At 40.5% G+C, this 26923-nt stretch overlaps 1 protein-coding gene and 1 long non-coding RNA gene across 3 annotated transcripts in view; one reads left to right on the top strand and one right to left on the bottom strand.

The window, feature by feature from the left end:
* The window catches only part of sgcz (sarcoglycan zeta), a 979662-nt gene that overhangs the window by 206699 nt on the left and 746040 nt on the right, over window positions 1-26923 (top strand). The gene's annotated exons all lie outside the window — the stretch shown is intronic.
* LOC148152150 (uncharacterized) overlaps window positions 1-26923 on the bottom strand; it is a 762130-nt gene that overhangs the window by 734357 nt on the left and 850 nt on the right. The window lies entirely within an intron of this gene.

Raw genomic sequence — 26923 nt, 5'->3', positions numbered from 1 at the left:
AGTGATGTGGGAAAAGGTTACGATGGTGCACAGGCATTAAACTGGCAAATATCATGATTTGCTTCAAGAGATGACTTAATGTGTTCTAGAGATTGTTGCAAAAATGTAGTGCTTGGATTCTGCAGCATTACAGGTAGCTTACTGATCTAATACAGCTAAGGCAGAATTGCCTTAAGGATTTTTCTGGGGTCTCATTAGGGAGATCAGTAGAAGCACCTAGAAAATGGAAAAAAAACAATTGCACACTTCTCCATTGTTCCCAGGAGCTTATGCTTGCTCCCTCAAGGAAAGTATGCTGTTTGGCCCTTATGGGGCTAATTCATCATAAGACTGTACATTGGGGACACCTGATTCCATGATCTTCTACTTTAATGGCTGTTTAGGGAATTGAGGTATCTGTGGAGGGTGGGATGCTTGCAAAGTGAAACACAACAGTCTTGCTTGTGAAAATCTGCATGCAATCATTGGGATGTAGGCCAAGGAAATTATCTAATTTCTGTTTTAAGAAAGGGGCTACAATGAATATAGTAAAAGTTCAGAGGGGCATTGGGAAAGGTATGGTCTAGCTGATGCTCCCTCAGATCACACCTAAGAAATTTTCCTGCCTAGGTTTTGACTATTGTGTTGCTATTTCTAATTTCTAACTCAAAATGATTGTTGTTATATTATCTTGTAGCAGATTGAATGACTCTTGCCTCCTTTGTCTTGTTAGTAACCTTACTATCTCGTAATTTTCTGCAACAGCTATCTACAGAGGTTTGGACACCTATTTAGATTCATGCGATACACATTCATACCAGATTACAGCTCTGCCTCTTATTGTTGAATCAATATTTTTCCTGTGGATTCTTATGGAACCATCATGTCAAATGGTAATCACCATGGAATAGATTCCAGTTCTGTAACTGTTTTTTAAAGACTCCCGTTTCTATCAAGAAATGATGAAAAAATGTAAATCTAGTCTGAATTTCACTGATACAGTCATAGAGTCATAGAGTCATAGAGATGTACAGCATGGAAACAGACCCTTCAGTCCAACCCATCCATACTGACCAGATATCCCAACCCAATCTAGTCCCACCTGCCAGCACCCGGCCCATATCCCTCCGAACCCTTCAATTCATATACCCATCCAAATGCTTCTTAAATGTTGCAATTGTACCAGCCTCCACCACATCCTCTGGCAGCTCATTCCATGCACGCACCACCCTCTGTATGAGAACGTTGCACCTTAGATCTCTTTTATCTCTTTCCCCTCTCACTCTAAACCAATATCCTTTAGTTCTGGACTCCCCCAACTCAGAGAAGGGACTTTGTCTCTTCAGCCTATCCAAGCCCTCACGATTTTATAAACCTCTATAAGAACACCCCTCAGCCTCCAATGCTCCAGGGAAAACAGCCCCAGCCTTTTCAGCCTCTCCCTAAAGCTCAAATCCTCCAACCCTGGCAACATCCTTGTAAATCTTTTCTGAACCCTTTCAAGTTTCACAGCATCTTTCCGATAGGAAGGAGACCAGAATTGCACACAATATTCCAACAGTGGCCTAACCAATGTCCTGTACAGCCGCAACATGACCTCCCAACTCCTGTACTCAATACTCTGACCAATAAAGGAAAGCATACCAAACGCCTTCTTCACTATCCTAACTACCTGCAACTCCACTTTCAAGGAGTTATGAACCTGCACTCCAAGGTCTCTTTGTTCAGCAACACTCCCTAGGATCTTACCATTAAGTGTATAAGTCTTGCTAAGATTTGCTTTCCCAAAATGCAGCACCTCGCATTTATCTGAATTAAACTCCATCTGTCACTTTTCAGCCCATTGGCCCATCTGGTCAAGATCCTGTTGTAATCTGAGGTTGATGAATACATTAGTGAACTCTAATTCAGTACATTTAGGAATTCCATACTTCAAGTGTTACTTCAAAAATTGATAAAAAGAAAAATAATACAGCCAAATTGTAATAATTATAATAAAACAAAGAACTGCAGATGTTAAAGTTGGGAAACAATCGAAAGCAGAAAGTATTCAAGAAACTCAGTAGGTCTTGGCAGCATCTGTGGAGAGAAAACAGAGTTAATGTTTCAAATCCAGGGACCCTCATTCAGAACTAAACGTAGCTGGGAAAAGGTGGTATTTATGCTGAAGATGGCACTGGGCATCTTGCCTGGCTGGGCCTGAACCAGAAGTGTTGGCATGGGAACATGGTGATGTGTTCAGGTGGCTGGAAACTGGTAGCTACAGGCCATTTTTGCAGACAGGATGTAAGTTTTCCGTAAAGCAGTCTGTGTTTCCATCTCCCCAGTGTAGAGATGACCATATTATACAATGTGCTCTTTGAAATATTCTAAGGAAATGCATGCTTCAAAGTGTTCTAGAATAATTGTCCACCCCAGGTAATGAAGGTTTGAAGTCACAGACATCAAACCCAGTGCCAAACACATTGCCTACAGAACAGCTACACTCCCAACCCTCCTCATTGCAGCAGAAACATGGACCTTGTACAATAGTGAAAATCCCTGAAGAGACATGACCAGTGTTGTCTTCACAAAATCCTATAAATCGACTAGCAGGATGGGTGTACCAATATATTGTTCCTCTCCCAGACCAATATCTCCAGTATTGAGGCACTGGGCACACGTGACCAGCAGTGATGAGGGGAGCCCATATTGTCTGCATACCCGACACAAGCCTCCCTAAGCAAGTGCTCCACTCTGAGTTTCACAATGGTAAGCCATCACTAGGGTAGCAGAGGAAGTGTGACAAGGACATCCTGAAAGCCTCCCTAATCAAATGTAATATCCCTACTGACATGTGAGAATTGCTTGCCCTAGGATGAGCAAACAGGAGAAGAAGCAACAGTGAAGTCACAAACCACTTCACTCGTCACTGTTTGGAGTATGCAGAGGCCAAGCAAGAACAGCGGAAAGAGACCATGGAATCCAGAGTGTCCCACTCACCCAACTCATCAAATACTACCTGCTCCATCGGTGGCAGAGTCTGCAGCTCCAGGATTGGATTATTCAGACACCATTGAGCTCTCCCCCACCACTGGAGTGGAAACAAGTCATCCTCTACCCTGAGGGATGACTAAAAAAAGGAAAAAGAAAGAAAGAGTGAGGATGGAATAGCAGAGTCACAATGAATCATTTCAGGAACCTGCAAACTATCTTTATTTCATTGTAATCTACATTGTTTTCTTACTAGTGAACAATAAATCCTGAAATAAATAGCACTTTTAGGCATTTAGTTGTTATGAACCTCAAATTGACATGATGCTATACGGAAGCATAAGTGCTTTATATGTTAACGTGTTAATTGGTTAATGTTTTTTTAAATGAGAGACAAAATAAACATTAATATTCCATGGTGTAATTTCAGGGCTGTTGTTAAAAATTCACTTTGCATTTTTATTTAATAAATTCTCAAATTACTTTTTTAAAACTCAGTAGCATTTTGATAAAGTTTAGCAGTTTTCATGTAACAAATAATGTATTCAACATTCATATTCCTGATGCTGGTCTGCATAGGGCATTTGAATGGATTTTACTTAAAGGCAATTCAGAAATGCAAAATATTGTATGTATTGTGCATTGTCATTCATGTTAACATCTAATTTACCAACAATGTAAATACCTAAGAACAGTGTCAGAAGGAACTGCAGTATGGTGGCTCAGTGTGCTGCCTCATAGTGACTGTGTGGAGTTTGCACATTCTTCCCATGACTGTATTGGTTTTAGGTGCTCCGGTTTCCTCCCACAGTCCAAAGATGTGCAGGTTGGGTGGATTGGCTATGGGAAATGCAAGGTTATAGGGATAGAGAAGGAGGGGACTGTGTCTGGAGGGTCAGTGTTGACTTGATGGGCTGAATGGCCTGTTTCCACACTGTAGGATTTCCAGCTTGGATCATTTGTTTCAACCAGTCCTTACTGAGATTTATGCTCCATTCAAACGACTGCAGCAATTCACCAAAGATTTTCCAGGAATATCTTCCAAACACACAATCTCTATCACAGAGATAGACAAGGGTAGCAAATGCATAAGAAGTTTACCACTTACAAGTTTTCTTCCAAGCTACACACCAGCCTGACTGAGAAGAGAATTGCCCTCCCTTCACCATCAAAATCCTGAAACTCCCTTTGTAATAGCACTATCAGTATGCTTAATTCCAATAGAGCTCAACACTTCAACAAAGTGGCTTACTATCATCTTCTCAAAGGCAATTAAGGATGCTGGCCTTGTCAGTGACACCCAAAATGTCTGAAAAAGTAAATAAAAGAAGCCACTAAAAAAAACAGAAGAACTTCAGATGCTGGAAACCTGAAACAGAAACTGAAGTTGCTGGAAAATCAAAGCAAACCTGGTAACATCTATGGAGAAAAATCAAAATCAACTTTACAGGTTCAGTGACTCTTCTTCAGAATTGATGGTAGCTTGGAAAAGAATGTTTTTTTATACAGAAGATCAGGTGAGGGGAAGGGGGAGAGTAAATGATAGATGGAACTAGAGCCCAAAGAGAGACAAAAATAATTGGACAGACAAAGGAGTTATTAAAGATCAGTCTGAGGGAATTAATAGCTGCTAATGGGGATTATTAGTAGCTGTCAACGGGTTGTTGTAGTCACAGCCCATGTGATGACAAGACCTGATGTGTGGGCTTGGGGGAAAGCATGCGGAAAATATGCTCTCGTCCTAAAATTGTTGAACTTGATATTAAGTCCAGAAGACTGGAGGGTTCCCCGGGTGAAAATGAGATATTGCTCTTCCAGCTTCAACTGAGCTTTTCTGAAACACTGCAGCAAGCCTGAGACAGAGATGTTGGCCAGGGAACACAGTGGAGTGTTGAAGTGGCAAGCAACTGGAAGCTCAGGTTCATTTTTGCAGATAGAATGTAGATGTTCTGCAAAGCGGTCACCCAGTCTGCGCTTTGTTTCCCCACCTCTACATAAGAAGTTACTATCTGTTTCAACCATTCCCCATGAGAGCAAGTTCCACATTTCCATTGCTCTTTGATGAAGAGTCTGGGTGTATTGAACCAATTTTTGTACTTCCATAACATAAAAGAATGACAATTACATATCTTAGTAAAGGTAAGAATCTACAAATATTTTAATTAAGATAGTCTTCATGGTGTGGGGGTGCAGGTGTTGGACTGGAGTGGACAAAGTCAGACGTCACATGACACCAGGTTAGAGTCAAACAGGTTTTTTTTTGAAATCCCAAGCTTTCAGAGCACTGCTCCTTCGCCTGACAGGACATTCTTTGATTCTGTTGATTTCCATAATTTCAGTTTTACAATTCTTGCCCAGAAATTTGAAGAAAATCACTTTTGTTTATCTTTCATGAAATTTCACATTCTCGAAACAACGAAACATGTTTCTGTTATTAAGTGATAAGCTACTGCATGCTGTAGTCAATGTGATAAAATTAGGGGTGGCACGGTGGCATAGTGGTTAGCACTGCTGCCACACAGCGCCAGAGACCCGGTTCAATTCCCATCTCAGGCAACTGTCTGTATGGGGTTTGCACATTCTCCCCGTTTCTGCGTGGATTTGCTCCGGTTTCCTCCCACAGTCCAAAAATGTGCAGGTTAGGTGAATTGGCTATGCTAAATTGCCTGTAGTGTTAGGTGCAGGGGTAAATGTAGGGGAATGGGTCTGGGTGGGTTGCTCTTTGGAGGGTCGGTGTGGACTAGTTGGGCCGAAGGGCCTGTTTCCACACTGTAAGTAATCTAAAACAGCTCAAGAGTTTAGTATCACAAAGATACTAAACAATTCAGAACCGTTGACTGATTCTGTGCACTAATGAACTGAGTAAAACCGTTGAGTGGTATGTTGTTTGTGCTTGAGTTTGAACAATCCTAAGCATGCATTGTCAAAGGGCAAAAAGATTGAAGTTTCAATTTCTTTTAAAGGGTTTTCCTAATGGCTATACTTCCTAAAATTACTGCCATAGATTCTAGCATTTCCTAATGACTCCACTTATGATATGAGAATTTTAATGAACTACATAAAGGTAATGGGCTCACTTTTTCTCAAAATTGAGTTTCTGGCAGTTGTACAGAGGGTGTCTGTCTGTGATCTCTACCAAGTTTTCTCATGCAATTTTACCTTGTGCTGCTTGTGCTCACCAGTGGCAGGAATGTTATCAGCTGTCAGCACCTTCTAGGTTTATCACCACCAGTGCCACATTTAAAACTGGCAGTGCACCAGGTCAAACACTAAAAACATTGTAGCTTCAATATGTGAAGAATGGCACCAGAGTGGGCGAATAGAGGAAAAGATGACACCCTGCCAGCGACCTAAGTACTCTGGCAGATGGGTTATTGAATGGGAAGACCATTGTCTATCATCAGGACCACTAACCAATGCCATGGCACCAGACCTGGCTAGCCCGGTCTGAAAGTACCATATACGTCAGTTGTGGAGGAACACCTAACAATACAGAAAGGAGAATGGACGTTTCATAGGAACAATGCTGCCTTCACCATGCGCCCCCCCCCCCGCCCCCCCACCCACCTCCACCCCCTACCCCACCCCCGACTCCCTGCCTTTGATATAAGAAAGACAGCCTCGTGTGTAAGAGTATATGGTGAAATACTTGTGTGAGGAAATCAGCTCCAGCACCTTATGCAACCTGTGAGACCTTACAATGTGTTGTTAACTGTGAAACACAGCTCATCTGTGATTACTTTTGTCTTACAGAGATTACTGCAATAAATGTGTCGTCCTCAATGACGTGGTACATGGCTGCTTATGGCCAGTATTTTAGATCGACAACGTTGTTCGTTGCATGAGGGACACTTCCAGAATTCTGTGATTACAGACATCTTTAACCTGCTCTGTTTAAATGCCTGATTTATGTAATTGCCCCTGGAAGATCCTTTCATCACTCACACATAGATGCTGATCACTCGGACAAAATAAAGTCTTATTCTGCTCACTCCTGGTGCAGCTAGTTTTCACTTCCATTGTGTGTTTGGAATTTAGATGAGGGTGAAAGACAAGACAGGTCATGTTTCACAGTGTGAGTTGCAGGCTCAGCCTCTCAGTCAAGGTCATCCCATATGCAGGTATGACATTGACATAGCATGGTACTGTGCAATAACATTACCATCCCTTCACTGATCTATGCTCGAACACATAACAAGCTGCCTGGCTTTCTGTTTGCACCAAAAGGCAAGGCAACACAAAAGTGCAGTGAGCTTCTAAGTTCTGAATGAAGTGATGATGCGCAAGAAGTCAAGGCAAGGCACAGATGCTGTACATATTCCAATAGGTATGAAGTGTATGTGTGCTAAGAAAGCTGATCTAAGTTGGATCATGGTTAAAGAATGTCAGAATTTTAAACTTCTAATCCTTATTTTCATGTCCTGCCATCACTCTCCATCTCTGTAATCTCAGCTAGTCAAAGAGTATGGTGCTGGAAAAGCACAGCTGGTCAGATAGCATCCGAGGAGCAGAAGAATCGATGTTTTGAACATAAGCCCTTCATCCTGATGAGCTGTGCTTTTCCTGACCAGCTGTGCTTTTCCAGCACCACACTCTTTGACTCTGATCTCCAGCATCTGCAGTCCTCACTTTCTCCTGGCGCTGTTCAAATGAAAGGTGAGCACTGCGACTGCCATCCATCTCAGAATGGTATCCCACCTCTGGGAATCCTGAGAGACAGGATTTACATATATTTGGAAAGGCAAGGACTGAATAGGGATAGTCAACATAGCTTTGTGCATGGGAAATTGTGTCTCAGTAACTTCATTGAATTTTTTTGAAGAAGGAACGAAGAGGATTGATGAGGGCAGGGCAGTGGACGTGGTCTCTATGGACTTCAGTAAGATTTTCAACAAGGTTCCTCATGGTAGACTGGTTAGCAAGATTAGACCACATGGAATACAGGGAGAACTAGCCATTTAGATACAGAACTGGCTAGAGGGTGGTGGTGGAGGGTTGCTTTTCAGACTGGAGGCCGTGACCAGCGGTGTGCCACAAGGGTCGGTGCTGAGTCCACTGCTTTTCATCATTTAAACAAATGATTTGAATGTGAACATAGGCAGTGCAGTTAGTAAGTTTGTAGGTGACACCAAAATTGGAGGTGTAGTGGACAGCGAAGGAGGTTACCTCAGAGTACAACAGGATCTTGATGAGATGGGCCAATGGGCTAAGGAGTGGCAGACAGAATTTAATTTAGATAAATGTGAGGTGCTGCATTTTGAAAAGGCAAATCAGGGCAAGACTTATACACTTAATGATAAGGTCCTGGGGAGTGTTGCTGAGTAAAGAGATCTTGGAGTGCAGGTTCATAATTCCTTGAAAATGGTGTCACAGGTAGATAGGATAGTGAAGAAGATGTTGGTATGCTTGCCTTTATTGGTCAGAACATTGAGTATAGGAGTTAGGAGGTCATGTTGCAACTGCACAGGACACTGGTTAGGCCATTTGTGGAGTGCTGTGTGCAATTCTGGTTTTCCTACTATAGGAAGGAAGTTGTGAAATTTGAAAGGGTTCAGAAAAGACTTACAAGGATGTTGCTCGGGTTATAGGATTTGAACTGTAGGGAGAGGCTGAATAGGCTGTGGTTATTTTCCCTGGAGCATCGGAGGCTGAGTGTTATGAAGTTGAAAGCGTGTGCTGTATCTTTAAGAGAAGTGAATGCTGTTCTGAACTGAGAGCTTACAAGCAGCTGTATATATGACAAGACTAGCAGTCCCAGAGTGTACTAGAAAATTGAAAATTTGTAACATTTGGCTGTGAAATGGTTCCTGATGAAGGGCTTATGCTCGAAACGTCAACTTTCCGGCTCCTCAGATGCAGCCTGACCGGCTGTGCTTTTCCAGCACCACACTTATTGACTGTGAAATGGATACCTGGGTTTTGATTGCTGATTTGACAACAATTCAAGTTTAACCTATCTGTTTAAATTATGTCCCAGGAATCGATAACCCAATTAAGTTTGAATTTAGTGTTTTGCCAGCATCAAACAATGTGACAGTCCAAGTGTGGACCTTTTGAAAATTGGCCAGATCCAAGAAATTACGAAACACTCTCTACCAAAGGTATCTTTTCATATGAAACATATTTGCAGTAAAAAGAAAGATGACCCAGGGAATTCAACAGCCGGAAGAGTAAAGTCACAGAAGATGACAGCTCCTTTGTGGTTTCAAAATTAAGTTGATGTAATTTTAAAAAGTGTCTTTCCTTGATCATCGGGGCCTCCATTTGTCAAGTGGTGAGAGCGAGGACCAGAGGGCTGCTGGGAAGGTGAGTGAAACCATTTTATTTGGGTAGTGGCTGAACCTGAGACACTATACATGCAGTGTCTTCCACCTGCCCTTCTTTTCTAACCAAAAAAAGGAACTCTGTGGTAAGTTGATCAGGTAAGGTTTTTCTATTTCCTTTTTGTTATTGTTTTATTGAGTGATTTGGTGAAAACTTTTCTTTTTCGTTTACCTAAGCTAAGACTAAAGTTAAATTTAAGGTTAAAAATGGCAGGAGATCTCAGTCCCATGTTTTGCTCCTCTTGCTCAATGTGAGAGCTCAGGGACACAGCTGATGTGCCTGGCCCCTTCACATGCAGGAAGTGTGTCCAGTTGCAAATCTTGTTAGATCACATATCAGCTCTGGAGCTGTGGATGGACTCACTTTGGAGCCTACACGACGCTGAGGGGGTCATGGATAGCGCATTTACTGAATTGGTCACACCGCAGATTTGGATTGCTGAGGGAGAAAGGGAATAGGTGACCAAAGGCAGAGAAAGAGCAGGTGTCCCTACGGTCATCTCCCTCCAAAACAGGTATACCATTTTGGATAATGTTGGGTAGATGACTGACCAGGGGAAGGCACCGTGGCCAGCTCTGCTGTTAAGAAGGGTGGGAAAAAAAGTGAAAGTCCTATAGTCTTCGGGGATTCAATTGCAAGGGGAGCAGATAGGTGGTTCTGTGGTTGAAAACGAGACTCCTGAATGATATGTTGCCTCCCAGGTGCATGGGTCAGGGATGTCTTGGATCGGCTGCAGAACATTCTCAAGGGGTAGGGTGAACAGCTAGCTGTTATGGTGCATAAAGGCACAAATGATATTGGTAAAAAAAGTGGCTTGAGAGATGGCGCAGGAGGGAGGGGTTCAGAATTTTGGGACATTGGGGCCAGTTCTAGGGTAAGTGGGACTATTACAAATTGTTGGGATCTCCACCTAGACCAGACTGGAACCAATGTCCTTGGGCGCACTTTTGCTAACGCTGTTGGGCAGGGTCTAAACTAATGTGGTAGGGGGATGGGAACAAAATGAGGAGATTAGTTGACAGTAAGGAGGTAGTAACTAAAGCCTGTAAGGAACTAGATGATAAAGTTAGCATGACTAAGGGGAAGAGTGGCAGGGAGCAGATGATGAATGCAAAGGGTCTAGTGTTTTGAGGTGCATTTGTTTTAATGCAAGAATTATAGTAGGTAAGGCAGATGAAGTTAAGGCTTGGATTAGTACCTGGGAGTATGATGTTATTGCTGTTACTGAGACTTGGTTGAGGGAATGGCATGATTGGCAGCTAAACATCCCAAGATATCGATACTTCAGGGTGGGATAGAGTGGGAGGTAAAAGGGGTGGAGGAGTTGCATTACTGGTCAAAGAAAATATCACAGTTGCGCTGAAGGAGGGCACTATGGAGGGTTCGAACAGTGAGGTGACATGGGCAGAGATCAGAAATAGGAAGGGTGCGGTAACAATGTTGGGGCTGTACTACAGGCCTCCCAACAGCGAATGTGAGGTAGAGGTACAAATATGTAAACAGATTATGGAAAGATCTAGGAGCAACAGGGTGGTGGTGATAGGAGATTTTAATTTTCCCAACGTTGACTGGGATTTACTTAGTGTGAGAGGTCTAGATGGAGCAGAATTTGTAAGGAGCATCCAGGAGGGTTTTCTAGAGCAGTATGTTTAAAATATTTCAACTCAGGAAGGGGCCATATTGGACCTGGTGTTGGGAAATGAGTCTGGCCAGGTGGTTGATGTTTCAGTAAGGGATTACTTTGGGAATAGTGATCACAATTCCATACGTTTTAGAATACTCATGGACAAAGACAAGAGTGGTCCTGAAGGAAGAGTGCTATCTTGGGGTAAGGCCAACGATACCAAAATTCAGCAGGAGCTGGGGAATGTAGATTGGGAGCAGCTGTTAGAAAATAAATCCACATTCAATATGTGGGAGGCTTTTAAAGAGAGATTGATGAGAGTTCAGAAGAGATACGTTCCTGTGAAAATGAGTGATCAAAATGGCAAGGTTAGGGAACCATGGATGACAGTTGAAATTGTGAGACTAGCTAAGAGGAAAAAGGATGTGTACATAGGTCTAGGCTACTAAAGACAGACAAAGCTTTGGAAGAATATCGGGAATGTAGGACCAATCTGAAATGAGGAATTAAGAGGGGTAAATGAGATATCTTTAACAAACAGGGTTAAGGAAAATCCCAAAGCCTTTTTTTCATATATAAGGAGCAAGAGGGTAATGAGAGAAAGGGTTGGCTCACTCAAGGACAAAGGAGGAAAGTTAATGCGTGGAGTCAGAGAAATTGGGTCAGATTCTTAATGATTACTTTGCATCGGTATTCACTGAGGGGAGGGACATGAAGGTTGTTGAGGTTAGGGATAGATCTTTGAGTATTCTAGGCCAAGTTGGCATAAGGAGAGAGACAGTGTTGGGTATTCTAAAAGGCATTAAAGTGGACAAGTCCCCAGGTCCGGATAGGATCTACCCCAGGTTACTGAGGGAAGCGAGAGAGGATATAGCTGGGGCTTTAACAGAGACCTTTGCAGCATTCTTGAACACGAGTAAGGTCCTGGAAGACTGGAGAATTGCTAACATTGCCCCCATGTTTAAGAAGGGTAGCAGGGATACTCCAGGTAATTATAGACCAGTGAGCCTGACGTCAGTGGTAGGGAAGCTGTTGGAGAAAATACTGAGGAATAAAATCTATTCCCATTTGGAAGAAAATGGGCTTATCAGTAATGGGCAGCATGGTTTTATATGGGGAAAGTCATGTCTTACAAACCGAGTAGAATTTTTTGAGGAGGTGACAAAGTTGATTGGTAAGGGAAGGGCTGTAGATGTCATATACATAGACTTTAGTAAGGCGTTTGATAAGGTTCCTTATGGTAGGGTGATGGAGAAGGTGAAGTAGCATGGGTCTACCGTGTTCCAGCTAGATGGATAGAGAACTGGCTGGGCAATAGGAGACAGAGAGTAATAGTGGAAGGGAGTTTCTCAAAATGAGACCTATGACCAGTGGTGTTCCAGAGGGATCCGTGCTGGAACCACTGTTGTTTGTGATATGTGTAAATGAATTGGACGAAGTTTCAGTTGCCTGATTAGCAAGTTTGCAGATGACATTAAGATTGGTGGAGGAGCAGATAGTGAAGAGGACTATCAGAGAATACAACAGAATATAGATAGATTGGAAAGATGGGCAGAGAAATGGGAGATGGAGTTCAATCCCAGCAAATGTGAGTTGATGCATTTTGGAAGATCCAATTCAAGAGCGAACTATACAGTAAATGGAAAAGTCCTGGGAAAATTGATGTACAGAGAGATCTGGGTGTTCAGGTCCATTGTTCCCTGAAAGTGGCAACGCAGATCAATAAAGTGGTCAAGAAGGCATATGGCATGCTTTCCTTCATTGGATGGGGTATTGAGTACAAGAATTGGCAGGTCATGTTACAGTTGTATAGGACTTTGGTTTGGCCACATTTGGAATACTGCATACAGTTCTGGTTGCCATATTACCAAAAGGATGTGGATGCTTTGGAGAGGGTGCAGAGGAGGTTCACCAGGATGTTGCCTGGTATGGAGGGCACTAGCTATGAAAAGAGGTTGAATAGATCATTATTTTCATTAGAAAGATGGAGGGTGGGATGGGGAACCTGATTAAGGTCTACAAAATCATGAGAGGTATAGAAAGGGTGGATAGCAAGAAGCTTTTTCCCAGAGTGCGGAACTCAATTACGAGGGGTCACGAGTTCAAAGTGAGATGGGAAAGGTTCAGGGGAGATATGCATGGAAAATTCTTCATGCAGAGGGTGACGGGGGCCTGGAACGTATTGCCAGCAGAGGTGGTAGAGGTGGGAACGATAGCGTCATTTAAGATGTATCCAGACAAATACATGAATGGGCAGGGAGCAAAGGGATACAGAGCTTAAGAAAATAGGCGACAAGTTTAGATAGGGGATCTGGATCAGTGCAGGCTTGGAGGGTCGAAAGGCCTGTTCCGGTGCTGTAATTTTCTTTGTTCTTTTCCTTTGTTGTCTTATTGGAACCGCATATTGTTTTAGAGTTGGAGACAGAAAATAAGCAGTTAAGAGAAAGGGGGGCTTAGAGTTGTGAACAGTTGTTTAATGTTCACTTTTAGAGTTAAAAAAATTATTTTCTTTAAATAGTGGAATTTGGGAGTTCTCTGTCACTCATATTTTAACAGATTATGAGGCGAGGAGAACTTTTCTGTGTGTTTGGTTTAATTAATAGAGGGGTTCACCGCTGTGTTGTTATACTGAGGAATGACATTTGTTGGTTTTTAAAATCATTGGGTCATGGATAGAGTAAATAGACAAGGTCTTTTCCCTGGGGTGGGGTGTCCAAAACTAGAGGGCATATCTTTAAGGTGAGAAGGGAAAGATTTGAAAGGTCCTAAAGGGCAATGTTTTCACACACAGGGTGATGCGCATATGGAATGAGCTGCCAGACGAAGTAGTAGAGAATGGTCCAAATATGAATTGGAAGGGTTTAGAGGGATATGGGCCAAATGCTGGCAAGTGGAATTAGATTAATCTAGAATATCTAGACAGTATGGGCAATTTGGACCAAAAGATATGTTTCCATGCTGTACATCTCCATGACTCTCAGACTTGTTTGTCCAATCGGAATGTTGGCGATTCAGCAGCCTAGGTGATGCCATCAATAGTAGTGACCACTCCTGAGGCTGAAGGGAGAGGGAACGGACTCTGACAACCAGAGGAGTAATCCCTCCAACAGTTGCAATCTGAGATTCCTCTGTTGGACATGGAGCCGTTTCTAATGCTATTTTGGAACAGTTTCACTAGTTGCCTTTGAAGGACCATTCTATTTTAGAGATATCCTGGATCTAGCCCATGTTGCCAAACCAAATGGAAAAAGTTTCAAGATCTTTATTAAAAATAAATTTAGACAAGTTGAATTAGTCACACTAATAAGGGCACATGACATAGTTGTATGGATTCCCTGTGCTCTGACACCAGTAACCCGTTTTATGGCTTCCTTTATCCTGAAAAAGGAAATTAAGCCATATTTTATACTATTACTTTCACTACAGTGTAATTTTGGAGGACTTTAGCTCTACTTCTCTGTTAACTTCACCAACATAATATGAAGTTAGTTATTATAGCTCAGCCCTCGACTAAAATCAATGGCAATTTCAAATATCCAGAAGTAATATTGTATCTTCAGCCATTGCCACTTAGCTTGTTAAGTAATCATGCTGGGTGACCCTTGGTGACCTTGTAACTGTGTGATTTATGGATTTAAAGGATCTATGAGTAGATCAATTTACTATTTTTCAAGTAAAGCTGCAAAAACTCACTTCAGATACTTGCTGTGAGGTTTATACGGATTTGATGTCTTGTTGTGTCCATCTGTTTACAAGAAATAAAGAGGCAAAGTGGTGTTTCATGGACTAGAGAAGCTGAATGTAGCATGCCACAGGGCCAGTATTGGACCCACTTTTCTTATAGGGAAGTGTGAGAGTGTGATTTATAATTTCTTCTTCAATGTAGAAGTCAAATATTTGATGAATGGCAGGTAGATAGGATAGTGAAGAAGGTGTTTGGTATTCTTTGGTTTGTTGGTCACTGCATTGAGTATAGGAGTTGGGAGGTCATGTTGCAGCTGTACAATGTTGCAAGCATTGTTTGGGCCAGTTTTGAAATACTGTGTCCAGTTCTGGTCACCCTGCTCTATGAAGGATGTTGTTAAACTTGAAAGAGTTCAGCAAAAATTTACAAGGATGTTGCCAGAGTTGGAGGGTTTGACTTACATAGAGAGGCTGAATAGACTCGGGGCTATTGTCCATGGAGTGTCAGAGACTGAGGGGTGCCCCTGTCGAGATCTTTAAAATCATGGGGGCATGGACAGCGTGAATAGCTGAAGTCTTTTCCTTGGTGTTGGGGAGTTCAGCACTAGAGGACATAGGTTTAAGGCAAGAGGGGAAAGATTTAAAAGTGACATTAGGGGCAACTTTTTCTCTCAGAGGGTGTGTATGCTTGGAATGAGCTGTTATAATTACAACATTTTAAAGGCATCTGGATGAGTGTTTGAAAAAAAATAGTTTAGAGGGATATGAGCCAAATGTTAGCCAAATTTAGGATATCTGGTCGACATGGACATGTTGGACTGAAGGGTCTGTTTCCGCGCTGTACATCTCTATGACCCTAAATACTATGGAGGTGAATGGACTGTACAAATTGGTGACTGGTTCATTTTAATTTGGAATCATATATTTTGCAGAAAAACTGCATCAAGCCACAGTTAATCCTCAATGGGAATTTGTTATAAAGGCTGGGGTTAATGGAAAAGGTGACAAAATTCAAGCATAATTTCTACATTTGCACCTTGATATTTTACTCTTCAGTCACCAATCTGAATCAATCATTTAGCCTGCTTGTGGTTAAGAAATTGTGTGGCAGTGGTGACATTACTCTCTGTTCTACTCTTGTGAGTGAAAATCTGAAGAGCAATCATACTGGACTCAAAAATTCACCTCTGTTTCTCTCTCCACAGATGCTACCTGACTTGCTGTGTTTATATTTCATATTTCCAGCATTCACAGTACTTTGCTTTTGTTCATAGTTTTTGTTCAGTTGTATTCAGAAGTTCTGTTATGGCAGAATTTAATCCATGGTTTATTGATAAAACAAGCTTTCTGCTTACTACTAAGGGAAAGTAAAGATTAGGTTTAAATGATTCAAAGTTAATGCATTTTTAACATGAACTATGTATTGTTATTTGGCACTTTGAATCACTATTTGACCAAATTTGCTGGTGTAGGACATATTCACAGCGTATTCTGAAACAGAAACAGAAATTGCTGGAGAAATTCAGAAGGTCTGGCAGCATCTGTGGAGAGAAAACAGAGTTAATGTTTCAATCCAGCGACCCTTCTGTTAGACTTTATAATTGTGTGTCTAAGTTTTGAACTTGTTTTTGTAACATAACATATGGGGCTTTGTTAAACAACAAAATAAACAAGGTATTTTCTTATGAGATTTATATTTTATTTTCAATGAGATTAAAAATGGAAAAAGTAACAAAGAAATGGTGAAGAAGGAATTCAACATCAAATCCAGTAGAGAAAGAGAAATAAAAAGAAGGAAAGAAAGATTGAATTAAAGGAAACAAGAGAAGAATGGAAAGAGCTAGTGTAAAGCAATTTGCACATTGAATGAATGAAACTTCTCACATCAAATTGTTTACTTTATAGGTGAGGTTAATTACTCAACGTTTAACAAGTGTTGCTTAGTTTATATTTGTTGGGCATAACCTTTCTCTGGCAAGTTTGATGGGCAGTTAATGTGGATGCAATAACTTCACAAACCATAGGGAAGTCACAGAATGTCGTTTTTACAAAGCTAATGCCAGGGGTGGAAATTGACTGGCAACCTTTGGCAACTCTTCCCTGCCTCACCTTACACATTGATCATTAAAATGTTCTTTTCTCAGCAAAATCTAGGTCACTGCTATTAGCCTGAAAATATTCACAGATTGTTTTTAGATCTTATTTTTCCACTTCTTCGTGAAATGTAAGTTTTCTTTTGAAGGCAGTTTACTCTGAAAGGGATGTTTCACCTGCTTTGCAGGTGAAGAAGATAATGTCAGTACCCTGTATATTGCTTTTGAATGTATCAGAAGCACTGGAGTTGAAATTCGTCCAAGGAACTAAACAATTAATGCAAAATAAACTTATAGTGCACGAGCAACCTAGTCCACATCAGACTCAAACAAATTACTGGAGTCTGGATCAGTGGTGCTGGAAGAGCACAGCAATTCAGGCAGCATCCGAGGACAGGCAAAATCGACGTTTCGGGCAAAAGCCCTTCATCAGGAGTGTCAAATGAAACAAAGAAGTGCAGATATTGGACATCTGAAACAAATAAAGCAGAACTTATTGAAGAAACTCAGCAGCATCTGTGAAGAGAAAACAGAGTTAACGTGTTGAGTCCAGTGAACCTTTTTCAGAATATTTTGAACCAAGGCCAACCTGTTTGTGCTTTCTTCTTAAGAAAGCAAACAAAGTGCTGAGAATTTCAAATTTAAAGCAGAAACCATGACAAAAAGAGAAGGTATAGGTCAGTCACAAAATGCGAACTTGTCTTTGTCCTTTTAGAAGTTTACCAGCTTAGTGCTTTCCAGTATTTTCTCCAATTTGATATTCTGCTGGTGATTGCAATGTTTATATTCTTGGAAATATGAGAACAATCACATTGCAAAGGGCACTCCTTTACTCTTCAGTGGATGACATCGTTTTTAAACCAGTAACCTCCCTCCGACAGTGAATGCTGCTTGCAGATTCACTTAAGGGGCATAAATAATTAAAACTTTGGTGTTACTTTTGTTTAAAAACTTTGCATTCCATCAGTGATCTGCAGGCATAAGGTGAGGCTGCCATTGTCCAATGCAATGAAAAGAAGTAATGAGACATTTTGAGATCAAACTTGATTCACTGAAAGAAATTATAGTGATAATTGATAATGATTTTGATTTTCAAAGCAAGTCACAGAATGAAAGTGCAAACAGTCATGATGATTATTTCATATTTTTATTGGTTTTGTCAACTGTAATAACAAAACACAAAAATGTCTGCTGTGCCACAACCGAGTCACTGTGTTTTGTGTGAGTAAAATGTTAGTGCAGAAGAATAATTTAAGGCGTATAGTTTAAAAAGCATTTTATGTACACATGTATGTTGTAGAAGGAGCTAAATCAATGAAAAGTAATGCACAATTGAAGTTGGAGGGTATGACAATCACTGAGGCATGATTGTAATGATGACAATGGCACATTCTTCACATGGGAAGCTCATGTTTCTCTGGCAATTGGCATGATTGTCAGTAACTAAATAAAACAAGAAAATGTTGATCTGCATACTATTATAATATGATTGATCAGTTGAGGTGCAAGAAACCTGGAAGGTTTCTGATATAGGTAGGCTTCTTCTGTTGTCTCTGCTCTTCAACAACCTTGTTATTCATCTGTTCATTTTGAACCTGGAGTTTACTTATTTGGTCATTGTCTGGAACACTACCCTGGATTAACAGTATGATGAAAATACTACTCTTGAAATGTGAACTTGCAAATGTTTAAGTTTCACCTCCTATCCGAAAGACAGTCCCTGTAACAGTGCAGCACTCCCTTAGCACTGCATTGGAGATCATGCCTTGAGTTTTGTACTCAGGCCTTGAAGTGGATCTTGAGCCTAAAGCCTTGTGACATAGAGGCTGACACTAAACTAGTGTTTCTCAAACTTTTTCATGCAGGGACTATTAGGCAGGGCAAAAGAGCCTAACTGGTGCCATACCTACTTTTGCTTGTTACTGCAAAGCTAATGGAGGAGAATTAATGTAAAGACTGGCATTATTTTTCATGAGACACCAGTGCTGTGTGTTCTGATTCCAAAGTGGAGTCTCAGTTCCTCTTGTCAGGTTTCAGTCCCTCAACTGTTGAAAATCTGATTTTGCAGTCTTATGTTGAAGCAGTATTATTCTGGGTTTAAGTCAAATGATTGGTCTTTTGAAGGGCAATGAATGAATATCATGCAGGGAAGGAAAGGGATTGAAAAAGAAGTTCTCACCTCTCAAAGAATTAGATGCAGTACAGAATTTAAAAGTTTGCCTTCAGTGTTTACAAGAATAAATGCACTTTATGACACAGAATTTAAAGCCGTTTTGCTTTAGTGGAAGAACAGAGTTAGATAACAGAGAAGTTAACAGATTACAAATAGCAGCGAGATTCTACAAATTTAGAACAATGCTTTAGTATACACAATAAAAGCTACATGAAGAAGAAATGAAAGGAAGAAAATAATATTTCTGGAAGATTCATTGTCAGAGATAGGCTAGAACTACAGCTTGGACTTTTTGGAGAAGGCAATTCTGAGGATACAGAATGCTACAACACGAAGCCATGAGCTGAAACAGTTAATATGCTTTATTCTCAATGCTAGTGCATGGTGATATAAATAATAAAAATATCAAAGAAAATATAGACACATTTGATGACATTCTAAAATTCTTTGATCATTACTTCAATCTGAAAACAGCAAGATTTTACAGAAGAGTTCAGCTTCCCAGGGGAATCCATGGGCAATTTCTGTAACAACATTGACACATTAGTGTAAATCTGTGACAATGAAGCTCTGAAATCAGAATTTATTAAGAGAACTTCTGAACTTCTGAAGTTCTTCAGTTCTGAGAAAGGGTCACTGGACCTGAAACATTAACTCTATTTTCTCTCCACATATGCTGCCAAACCCAGTAATTTCTGTTTTTGTTTCCAATAAAATCTATCCTAGGGGGGTGTTGAAAGTGGAGGCCTGTAGTTGCTGGAGATTAGAGTCGAGAGTGTAGGGCTGGAAAAGTACAGCAAATCAGGCAGCATCTGAGGAGCAGGAGAGTCAATGTTTCAGAAAAAAACCCTTCATCAGGAACCATTCCCGATGAAGGCCTTTTGCCTGAAACGTCGATTCCCCTGCTCCTCGGATGCAGCCTGATTTGCTGTGCTTTTCCAGCACTGCACTCTTGACAAAAATAATTGTTAGTCCACGTCATGCTATTCATATCACAGCCAAGAACAGTGCATTTTGTTTTGTTTCTGAAGACAAAGTGTGCAGGAAATTCATTACTATAACATTGCTATTGGCCAGAATGCAATTGATGTATTGGATGTTCATTCACTGCTGATGTGAAATCTTGAAAATAATACTCACATAGGCGCCCCATGGTTTGGACGAGAAATTGCATGAACTGATGCAAACTTTACATCAGACAGCCCTACCATCTGGGAGACCTGCTGCCTCAATTTGGAACTCACAGACATATGACCATTCAATGATTTTGTATATCATTTTTCAAAGACCAAGCTTTCTACTGGAAAGGGGTCCAACATTAACGTAGCATCCAAGCTGCAGGTGATGAACATCTGCTATTACAAGGTACCTGAATGTCCTCTCAACTGTTTTTTTCTATTGGTTCCTGAGAGTTGATACTATGTCTCTGGTTCAACTGTTGTGTGTGATTGTCTGCAAGGCAGAGGGCAGAATATCAACTAGTCTTGGATGATGTTCCTGCCACAGCTTAAAACTTGAAATCTGAATGCAGGGAGAGTGGCATAGGATTCCATATTTTTTTTTTCCCTCATTTCAAATTAACTTTGTACGACTCTAAAAATATCAAGCAATTTTCCGTGACTAATTTTACACAATGTTAGACGATGGAGGTCATAAAACTCTGTCCAACTGCTATCCTGTGAAGCATCTGTGCTCCAATCTTTTCCCAGAACTGTTTCAAGGCTGGCTTGGAATGGAAGCGACTGGATCCCACACCTTTGAACAAGCTGAAATAATGGTTAAATGTGATGCCCTATGTCCACCAGGATCACTCAAATAAAGCAATAGTTTGGACTTCCAAACTGCCTTTCAAGGGATGGTATGGCCACTGCATTTGCTCTGGGGGACACAGTCCTAGGATATGGGACAGGCCATTTAGGAGTGGGATGAGGAAAGATGTCTTCACTTAAAGGTCGAAAACCTATGGAATTCTTTATCACAGAATGTTATGGAGGCCAAGTCACCAGAATATATTCCAAGAAAGGCATCAGGGTTTTAGGGATTAAGGATTAACCATGATCATATTGCAAATTGAATGGTGGAGGAGGTTTAAAAGACTGAATGGCCTACCCTGCTTTTAAGTTATAGTTTCCGTGTTTAGATTAGAAGTGAAATATTACCACCAAAAATGTCCATCTTCCATTGAAATGATTCGATTCTAATAAAACCTGAAACAGGGGAAGATTTCCAGAGTCTATTCCGAGTCAGGCTGGACCACTTGCGAGCAGCATGTATTGAATAATTGGATGGGGCTTACTGCCCTCCTATGAAGTGACCCACTCCATTACTTAAAATGTATAAGAGACATGTCGGTCCTAAATTGCCTAAATATTCCAGATACCCAGTACAGAAGTGTTGACATTGACAGAAGAATAACTTCCCTGTAATATGCAGAAGACATTGTTTTGAAATACTAAATCTGGAGCTAATTCAACAACCAAAAGAAGTATATCCTACTAAACTAATGCAGTGAAAAATACTTTTTCATTGTTTAGAATATTTCAAAGTTCAAAATTCCTCTAGAAAATTAATTTAGATCCTTTTCTAATTAGGCTTCTTTCAAGGAGTGTTTAGGTATTAGCATCCTTCCAAGTGAAGTCATAGCCCATTAAAGTCAGATTGTTTTGATTGGTGATGCTTGGATCCATACCTTTGATAAAGTTTTATGTAAATAGTAAATTCAACTAAAATACTTATGCATTATCATTGGCACTAAATATGGGGTTTTTTCTGTGTTGCATTTAATGCAAGATCATTAGATACCATTTTCATTGTCTTCTGTTGATATATTTGATTTGCAGATCCAAATTTGCAGTTAATTTTACTTTTAATGGGAAGAAGCATTTATGATCCATTGATTTCCTATTTTACAATAGCTTTTGTAGTTACTTGGCATCAGATCGATATAGATATACCAAATTCTCTACAATCAACTACAACTCGCTTAAATAAAATTGACATTTTATTTCTGATGTATGTGTTGTTATCATTCAAATTTCCTACTAAAACAAGGTTAGTGCTTCTTATCCAGACAGTACCAGAGAAAAACTCCTTTTTACAACTGAATACAGCTCCCTAGATTTTCATTCCTTCCATTTCACAGTCTCTGCAGATTTTGATTGATCTTATATGAGTGATAAACCTCTCTCAGCAATATTGTAACATGTATTTCAAGTGTTAGACTGATTTTTTGAAATTTTATTTGTGTTTCTTGAGAGGTGAAAACAATTTTTCTCTGAAATGGAAATTCCCAGGAAACCTTTCCAAATTACTCATACCTGCAGCTATCAATTGGCCAGAGCATTCCATGATTTCAGTGTTTGCTTTTGTGTGTTTGGAAGCAACATGCATAAGATATGTTGAGCACTCAGAATGCATTCAACTTGTGATAGAGAAGAATAGCTAAAACACAAACTTCAAATTTGGACAGGAGTTTTTTTTATTCATTCACAGCATGAGGGTGGCATTGACCAGGCCAGCATTTATTGCCCATCCCTAATTGTGCAGATGTAAAACACATTGCTGACATATGTAGGCCAGACTAAACAAGTTTCCTTCCCTAATGATTAATGTCAAATGATTAATTGTAGATCGGTCATTTTTTGCACACCCCATTCATCCCATTTTAAAACCAATGAATTGCCAACCATAGTATTTCTATTGGAAGAACAATGAGAAGGTAATGGGCATGTGCAATAAATTGCAGTTTGTTTTATGGAAGAGTTGACACAGAAGTGATGGGCTGAATGGACTTCTATTCTATAATTCCATTTCATTTCCATGTTTTAAAGTTAACCACTTTCACCATCCAAAGGTTTTGTTTTTATGGCCTTGGGAGTATGCATCCAAAGAAATTATTTATAACTCACTATCATTGTTCCCTTCTGGTAGTCATTCAGTGAAGTGAAATTTAGGATAATCAGCTTGCCAGCCATAAAACTGTATCATCTGGATAAGTGACTCTGTGTGATCAGTTTCTAAGATGTTCACATTCAGATTACCATTCAGATCAGTAGTGAGTCTCAAGTTCCAACTGAGACATTATTTACTAGAATGGCATACATTTCTGTGAACCAAGTTCAACCCTGGATTGTCTAGTGATAATAGCCCACATTATTTTTCCAGGTAATCTGTGTGCATTTTATTTAGATGTGTTGCAGGAAAGAACTGATTTCCAACAAATTGACAATATGAGTTGCAAATTTATCAGAATCCCATCTATAAACTAAGAACCAGTGCTGCTCAAGAATTGTTTCTCAAATGAGAGACGTAAGGCAAACCTAATTTTCAGTTGGACCTCTTTCAAATAGCATTAAGGCAGTGAATCTCGGTCCTTAAAATTATGCTTTCTTTTGCTTGTATTATGTCTATTTCTATCTTGATAATTGCACATTTGAAACAAATAGGGTTTCTCAGATGAGAACAAATTCAGCTATTTCTTTCCAAGGAGTTACACTAGTAGTATTCTGGCTTCAGGGAGTGCTAGCTTCTGGAATATATCCATAGCTGTTGGCAAGCACATCAATCTTTGAAACCTGGAAATGTCCCTCTAAGTACAAGGTTGACTTGCACAATGAATATGTGAACTGCAAGCATGTCCCTGGTCACGATCTGCTTCTGACACAGAGTAGTCTTGTGTTAAACTCCTGTGCACCGTTGCAACACAGCTCATATTGCCTGTTGACCAGTTTTGCTCAGCTGTAATGTAGATATGTAAAACAGCCACTTGTGGGGAGAAAATTTAAGACTGGCTACGAGTACAAGTTTTGTTTGTTGTGGCTGAAAAGAAGTTGATTTATACACTCAGAAAGTGGGTCCTAAGGAGTGTTGCTGAACAAAGAGACGGTGGCGGCACGGTGGCACAGTGGTTAGCACTGCTGCCTCGCAGCGCCAGAGACCCGGGTTCAATTCCCGCCTCAGGCGACTGACTGTGTGGAGTTTGCACATTCTCCCCGTGTCTGCGTGGGTTTCCTCCGGGAGCTCCGGTTTCCTCCCACAGTCACAAAGATGTGCAGGTTAGGTGAATTGGCCATGTTAAATTGTCCCTAATGTTAGGTAAGGGGTAAATGTAGGGGTATGGGTGGTTTGCGCTTCGGCGGGTCGGTGTGGACTTGTTGGGCCGAAGGGCCTGTTTCCACACTGTAAAGTAATCTAAAAAAAGAGACCTTGGAGTGCAGGTTCATAGCTCCTTAGAAGTCGAGTCGGAGGTAGATAGGATAGTGAAGAAGGCGTTAGGTAGGCTTTCTTTTCTTGGTCAGAGTATTGAGTACAGGAGTTAGGAGGTCATGTTGCAGCTGTACAGGACATTGGTTAGGCCACTGTTGGAATATTGCATGCAATTCTAGTCTCCTTCCTAGTCTCCTTCCTATCGGAAAGATGTTGTGAAACTTGAAAGGGTTCAGAACAGATTTACAAGGATGTTGCCAGGGTTGGAGGAGTTGAACAAGAGGGAGAGGTTGAATAGGCTGGGGCTGTTGTCCCTGGAGCATCGAAGGCTGAGGGGTGACCTTATAGAGGTTTACAAAATCATGAGGGGCATGGATAGGATAAATAGACAAAGTCTTTTCCCTGGGGTCAGGGAGTCCAGAACTAGAGGGCATAGGTTTAGGGTGAGAGGGGAAAGATATAAAAGAGAGGTAAGCGGCAGCTTTTTAAGCAGAGGGTGGTACGTGTATGGAATGAGCTGCCAGAGTAATTGGTGGAGGCTAGTACAATTGCAACATTTAAAAGGCATTTGGATGGGTATATGAATAGGAAGGGTTTGGACGGATATGGGCCGTGTGCTGGCAGGTGGGACAAGATTGCGTTGGGATATCTGGTCGGCATGGATGGGTTGGACTGAAGGGTCTGTTTCCATGCTGTGCATCTCTATGACTCTATATATGCCAGTTTGATTAAAAGACTGCAATTTTATTTTGAATTTCCAATGAATCAATGGTGTTAATAGTGGGCGGCATGGTGGCACAGTGGTTAGCACTGCTGCCCCAGAGACCCAGGTTCAATTCCCACCTCAGGCGACTGACTGTGTGGAGTTTGCACAGTCTTCCTGTGTCAGCGTGGGTTTCTTCCGGGTGCTCCGGTTTCTCCCACAGTCCAAAAATGCGCAGGTTAGGTGAATTAGTCATGCTAAAATTGCCCGTAGTGTAAGATGTAGGGGAATGGGTTTGGGTGGGTTGCTCTTCGGAGGGTCGGTGTGGACTTGTTGGGCCGAAGGACCTGTTTTCACACTGTAAGTAATCTAATCTTAACAGTGGCCTTAACTAACTCACTATTGTCAAACCTATGCTTACCTGCTGGGCTTCCTTTCCCCATAATACCTTGTAGAAACTATTTGTTTACATTTCTTTTATTCATTCCTGGGTTGTGAGAATCAGCGGCAAGTCTCTAAATTGGCTGAAGAACCTACTTCTTGAACTGCCTCAGTGTAATGGGAGTGCTTCCATAATGCTATACTATACTCATTTATGATTTGAATGCCAGTGTTGGACTGGAGTGTACAAAGTTACAAGTCATGCAACACCAGGTTATAGTCCAACAGGTTTAATTGGAAGCACTAGTTTTCAGAGCGCTGCTTCTTCATCAGGTGGTTGTCACCTTATGAAGGAGTGGTGCTCCGAAAGCTAGTGTTTCCAGTTAAACCTGTTGGACTATAACATGGTGTTGTGTGATTTGTCACTTTATACTTATTTATGTTTGACATAACTGAGTGGCTTGTGGAGAGTTTCAGGACAGTGAACCTTTATTCATTGTATTTTGAAACTAGAGTCATACATTACCCATCAAGCAAGCTTCCTTCCTGGAAAGACACAACTGAAGACTTTGCAATGCCAATCCAGTTCTTCATTATTATTGATACCAGCTCTTTTTTTTTGCCTCAAATGCTTGACTGTCAACTATCATGATAGGATTTTACTTCCCATTTCCTGGATTATAAATTCTGTTAAATTATCATGATTCAACCTTTATTAGTTTTCCTTAATGGACTGAATGGAATTCTGTGCTGCAAACAGTAATACCCATCTGGAAGAACCATTTAATCTCCAGTCTCTTATTTTTTTACTGTTGCTAATTTATATTTTGATAAGGCTCTTGGTGTTTTGCAATTTTTAGCACTCAAGATTCATGCTGACGTCATTAACTAACTATATCAAAATGCTAGAATTTATTTACTTTCAAGTCAATGTAATCATGTCCTGAATCAAGAATTTCTCCACGGTCCTACTGAATAGAAAAACTTTCCTGCTATTTGCTGCAGTAGGTGACAATTCGTTGTGTATGTTAATACTTCTAGGGCTTATTGAGTTTATATGATCTAAAAACTTTTATTTTATCAATTTTTAAATAGAACCTAAACAGTTTCCATATTTTGTTTTCATAGAAAACACTCAGGAAAATCCAGATGCTTAATTCCCATTATTATTTAAAGATCAAACATTCAATTTATTTTCAAAAACAAAGTTTTTATTTTTTTCAAAATCCACTGATTCATGCTTTAATTTATCTTTGTTGTGTCATGCCAATTAATTTTCCTTTTCCTAATAGCATTTCATGCACAGATTGCAACTTGGTAATCTACATGAGATCTGACAATTTCTCTGCTGACTAACAGTGCCACTCTATTTAAACTGCCACTTTGTGCATTAAATTTATCTTTGCAACTGTTTTCATGTTTAAATATGTTGTAGCAATGCAGGAAAATTGCACAGGATTAATCTCCTCTCTGCCTGTATCTTTACAAGAACATCAGCGAAATCCCCAGAATAAGGACAGAAAAAAAACAAATATGTTTATTTATGTGGGAACTCCATCTCCTGTCACAATTAAAATGGATGCTTGGGTGATCACAGAGAATTTCGAAGCCTAATTTTAGCCAATTATTAGGCAGATTTTTTCTGCATGTAATATTACCTTTTAATTTCAATATTCTCTGTTAATTAAAGTTTGTGAGAAGATTTGTAGCTCGGGTACTCGTTGCTGTGGTTCTGTTCGCCGAGCTGGAAGTTTTTGTTGCAAACGTTTCGTCCCCTGTCTAGG

The sequence above is a fragment of the Chiloscyllium plagiosum genome, unplaced genomic scaffold (genome assembly GCF_037043375.1).
Source record: "Chiloscyllium plagiosum isolate Xiang-an unplaced genomic scaffold, Cpla_swu_hap1 HiC_scaffold_1, whole genome shotgun sequence".
In the NCBI taxonomy this organism is placed as follows: Eukaryota; Metazoa; Chordata; class Chondrichthyes; order Orectolobiformes; family Hemiscylliidae; genus Chiloscyllium; species Chiloscyllium plagiosum.
The sequence above is the reverse complement of the archived record's forward strand: the minus strand, read 5'-3'. Positions and strand labels throughout refer to the sequence as shown.